Source organism: Chrysochloris asiatica, unplaced genomic scaffold (assembly GCF_000296735.1).
Source record: "Chrysochloris asiatica unplaced genomic scaffold, ChrAsi1.0 scaffold00222, whole genome shotgun sequence".
Classification (NCBI taxonomy): Eukaryota; Metazoa; Chordata; class Mammalia; order Afrosoricida; family Chrysochloridae; genus Chrysochloris; species Chrysochloris asiatica.
The window spans coordinates 3,420,567-3,426,042 of record NW_006408740.1 but is presented as its reverse complement, the minus strand read 5'-3'; the positions used below and the strand labels follow the sequence as shown (position 1 = coordinate 3,426,042).

Here is a 5,476-nt window from a genome sequence, read left to right as displayed (position 1 = left end):
GACAACAATATTTTTGTATACATACATATATATATATATAATTGCTCAACATTTTCACATTAAGTTGAAACTTCACTATATCTTTGGCCATTTATCAGCATCAAATGCAAGAAATGATGACAAAGAACTATAGGAGTATTTCCTTATCACTTATATAACAGCTTTAATAGAGGAAGCTCAAGAAATAAATGTTAAATTCATACTTTCCGTATACCTTGCCCATTTCTATCAAGCTCTGAGTTTCTGAATTCAATTTAACTCAATGCTTTATATGAAACTGGATACAATTAAACACATTGATTGTTGTCATTATATGCCATTGAATAGGTTTTGACTCACAGCGACCCAATATACAATAGAACAAAACAGTACCCAGTCCTGTGCCATCCTCACAACTATTGCTACACCTGAGCCCACTGCTGTTGCCACTGTCAACCCATCTCATTGGAAGTCTACCTTGTTTTCGCTGACCCTTCACTTTACCAAGCATGATGTCTTTCTCCAGAGACTGCTCCCTTCTGATGGTGGTGGTTATGTGCCATGGAAGTCAGTTTCAACTCATAGCTACCCTGTGTACAGGGTTCCTGATGCTGCAAATCTTTATGGGAGCAGAAAGCCTGATTAGTTTCAAACTGCTGACCTTGTTGTTCGCAGCCCAACTTGTAACCAATAGGCTTACCAGAGCTCCTTCTCCCTTCTGATAACATGTCCAAATATTAAGAGATGAACGCTCACCATCCTGGCTTATACAGAGCATTCTATTCTGGCTGTACATACTTCTTTCAAAACATATTTGTCCTTCTGGCAGACCATGGTAGTTTTAATATTCTCCTCAAACACATAATCCAAATTCATCAATTCTTCTAGCTTCCCAAAGAGCAGCTGGTAGTTTTAAAATGCCAACTTTGTGGCTGACAGTCCAGTGCTTATCCTACAGTATCACACCAGGAACCCTGCAAATGAGACTATTAATTGATAGTTTCAAACATCTAGTAATAAGCTGTAAATCAAACATGTCTATTTTACTATTCTACACACTAGGTGGCAGTATAACATAAAACACAATGTTAAGAAATTATTGCTTTACGTACATAAAGCAAAATAAGCTGGTAATTTCATTCATGTTAAAAGAAACTGCTTTCATTCTTACTAATATTTAGTGTAATGTGACTAGAGCTTTTTGAACGACGAAGAAAACACAGCAGGGAAAAAGAGTACAAGAAAGATAATGAATGTACAGAACTTAATACATGTGGCTTTTATTAGATATAGAAGCCTTTTCTAGAATACTAATAGTCACATAAAGCAATGGAATAAAATTAAGAGTCCAGAAATAAATCCACCCATATATGTTCCACTGATTACTATACAATGTCCTAAGTCCATTCAAAAGGAAGAGAAGAAATGCTGTAATAAATGGTACTGAAAACATTATATTTCCACATACAGGAAAATGAAGAAAGACCCGTGTCTCACATCAGAAACACACAAACACGCACAAAAAGAATGAACTAGGGTCTAAATGTGAAAATGAAAACCATAAAATCTTTAAGAGGAAAATAGAGGGTCATGGTTTTTAGCCTATCTTTTAACAAAGGATTATCTGACATTTAACAAAAGTGTGAACAGCAAAAAACAAAATAATAAAGGAACCTCATATAAATTAAGTATTTTTTCTCAAAAGACTTTACCAAAAAGGTGAAAATACAAGCTACTGATTCAGAGAACATCTTCAAAAGTCACATATCCTGGTCTCAGAGCTGCTGCTACTGCTGAGTTCAGATTTTGCAGCTGCTCACCACAGCTCACCTGGCCAGAAGTGCTCAGATTCCTTCCTCTTCCAAAATCAGCATGACAACTCTCAAGGATCAGCTGATTCAGACCCTTCTTAAGGAAGAACAGATGCCCCAGAATAAGATTATATAGTTGTTGGAGCTGGTGCCATTGGCATGGCAATTGCCATCAGCATCTTAATGAAGGACTTGGCAGATGAACCTGCTCTTGTTGATGTCATGGAAGACAAACTGAAGGAAAAAATGATGGATCTTCAACATGGCAGCCTTTTCCTTCGAACACCAAAAATTGTCTCTGGCAAAGACTCTAATATCACTGCAAATTCCAAGCTGGTTATTATCACAGCTGGAGCACATCAGCAGGAAGGAAAAAGCCATCTTAATTTGATGGCTTTCTTTAAATCATCATTTAAAGATCTTTAAATTCATCATTCCTAATATCGTGAAATGCAGCCCAAACTGCAAGTTGCTTGTTGTTTCGAATCCAGTGAATATCCTTACCTAGGTTGCTTGGAAGATAAATGGTTTTCCCAAAAACCATGTTATTGCTAGTGGCTGCAATAATCTGGATTCAGTACGGTTCAGTTTCCTAATGGAGGAGAGGCTGGGAGTTCACCCACTAAGCTGTCATGGTAGATCCTTGGACAGTACGGAGACTCTAATGTGCCTGTGTAGAGTGGCCTGGCCATGAACATTGCTGGTGTCTCCCTGAAAACTCTGCACCCCAACTTCGGCACTGATGCAGATAAGGACTAGTGGAAAGAGGTTCATAACAGGTGGTTAACAGTGCTTATGAGGTGATCAAACTGAAAGGCTATACCTCCTGGGCCACTGGACTATCTGTGGAGGATTTGGCAGAAAGCATAATGAAGAATCTTAGGTGGGTACATACAATTTCCACCATGATTAAGGGACTCTATGGGATTAAAATGATTTCTTTCTTAGCATTCCATGCATCTTGGACAGAATGGGATCTCAGATGTTGTGAAGGTGAAGCTGACTTCTGATGAAGAGGCCCATCTGATGAAGGGTGCAGATACACTGTGGGGCATCCAAAAGGAGCTGTAGTTTTAAGTCTGCTGTTGTACCACTTCACTGTCTAGGTTGCAAAGGGATTTTAGTTGGGGGTTGTGCATGTGGTCCTTTTGGCTCTGATCTGCGATTAAAGCAGTGAAATTATGACCAAGGAAGAACATGTTTTCCTAATGTTAGACACAGGAATGGTCCATAAACCCTACAGCTATCTCCTGATAGTGGATAATACTAAACCTCATGTAGTTCTAACCTGGCTAGTATACAATAGTTCCATCACTTCTGAGACAACACTGCCAATGCTGCGATCCTGCCACTGCCCTTCAAACCAGAAGAATGTGTTTACTGGTCCTTACACTCAAAATTCTGGTCCTTACACTCAAAATGCCTAGCCCAATGTATTTTTCCAGTCCCATCCTGGACTCTAATGTGTAAATCCAATATTGCATGTTTTGTGAGTAAATGTCGTAAAAGATCTTCTTTTGTGTACTATATTTATCAGATTAGTGTACATTGCCATGTAATGTAAAAAGATCTACATATAAACATTGTACGTACCTATCATACCAACTAAAACATCAAATGAACCACGAGCAGTGAGGGAGAAAAAAAACTCACATATCCATACTGTTGTTAAGTACCATCCAGTCGGTTCCGATTTACATCAACCCTGTATAGGATTTCCAAGGAATGACTGTTGGATTTAAACTACCGACCTTGCAATCTGCAGTCCAGTGCTTATCCTACTATAAGGCTTCAAGACTCAAGGAAAAAATGGAATTAAAAGAGGATATAATTTTCCCATAAACTTTTTGAAGCCCCTCCTATATATATCCAATTTGCTGTTGTTAAGTGCCAACTAGTAAATTCCAATTCACAGCAATCCTGTTTACATCCAATGCGGTGGTTGTATATTTTGGAGTTGGTTCTGACTCATAGCGACCCTCTATAGAGTTTCAGAGGCTGTAAATCTTTATGGGAGTAGTAAGCCTCATCTTTCTCCCGCAGAGTGACTGGTAGATTAAAACTGCTGATCTTTTGTTTAGCAGCCAAGCTCATAATCCACTACATTACCAGGACTCCAATTGTTGTTGTTGTTGTGAAGTGCCATCAACTCAGTTCCGACACATAGCAACCCTGTATAGGGTTTCCGAGGAGCAATTGGTTGGCTTGAACCACCAACCTTGCAATTAAAATGGTTTTGCAGGTCTGGTGCATTAACCCACAGCACCACACCAGGACTCCAATAAGAGTCCCTAAATCAATATACATGGGAAAGTTGAAACAGTACTGCTAAGAAAACAGAAATATGAACGTGTGAAGCTACTGTTTCTCAACATACCCTAAATCTAGGTCTATATATTTCTAAAGGAGGTGTTTCCATTTGTCTAATCTTTCCCTGACAAATTCTGTGCTCTTTGATTTACACCAGGTCAAAAGGGTAGTTTGGGCATCCTTGAGGACCTTAAACTGTATTCCTTTTAAATGTGCTTTGAGCTTTGGGAACAAAAAAACATCTGAAGGGGAAGATTGGTGCTGTAAGGTTGATGGGGTAAAGAAGGTTTTCCAGTGAAATTCTTGTAGGACAACCCATGCTACTCTCAAAAAAATAAAGAGGTACATTGTCATGATGGAAAAAATTTCTCAGCACAACTTCCCTGGCCTTTTTCTAACAAATGCAGTTTTCAATTTCCTTGAAAAGTCTTCATAATAAGCTCTCAAGATTTTTCTGTGTTGTTCAGGGACATCTATCAAGACTACCACTTTGGAATCCCAAAACAGTCCCCATAACCTTCAGCGCTGACCTCTCTGCCTTGATTTAACTGGACTAGACAATCTCCTCAGAAGTCATTGTTTTATTGGACCATTTTTTTCAAGGCACCCTAATAAAGCAAAGAAAAGTGTCTGTGTTTGCGGTCACCCATTAATTGCAGAGACATTTTTAAACATGTTTTATCTGGAAAAAACATATGCATTTATGAACTGGAATCCTGCTAGCAATATTTTTTTACTAACCCTCATAGTAGAGGGAAGTAGGATTGTTTGGAGATTTATATTATTAGGTGGCTTCAAAAAGTTTGCAGAAAAATTTCATTATCTTTTCATTTTATTTTGTCTTGAGGTTGTTTTTTTATAAAGTGATGTTTAGCCAGCTCATAAAGTGCAAAACCACAGCACTGAAATGATATATGATAGGATGAATGTAAAGCTAATGTTCTCCCATGTAAACTATCTCATAGTTCATAATAAATCATTTAAAAAAAAAAAAAAAAAAAAGAATGGATCTTTGAAGGGAAGTGGAGGCACCAGCCCGCAGGTTCCTGCTGGGCTGAGGTTGCTTTAGTAGTGGTAGCACAGAAAGGAGGCCTTTGCCAGCATTCGGGATCTGGGATATCGAAGAACACAGTGTCGTCAGCCAGTTCCAGAAGGTGGACCTGGATGATTATAACAAAAACACGTTTGTGGATAAGGATGGAGACGATGGCCAGGCCGGGCCCGATGAAGACAAAGTGGACTCCTGCCTGCAACAAGGAAACATGGCAGCTAGCTCTGAACCCTTCTCCCTGATCCCACATCATCACTAGAGTCAGGTGGTCAAGACTTGGGCAGGTGCAGCATTGTCTTGAAGGTGCTCATCTCTTTTAAAGCTA

At 39.0% G+C, this 5,476-nt stretch overlaps 1 protein-coding gene and 1 pseudogene across 1 annotated transcript in view; one reads left to right on the top strand and one right to left on the bottom strand.

Moving 5' to 3' along the window:
* Positions 1-5,476, bottom strand: part of ARHGAP32 (Rho GTPase activating protein 32) — a 325,690-nt gene that overhangs the window by 214,232 nt on the left and 105,982 nt on the right. The window lies entirely within an intron of this gene.
* On the top strand, positions 1,852-2,861 carry LOC102824028 (annotated as a pseudogene).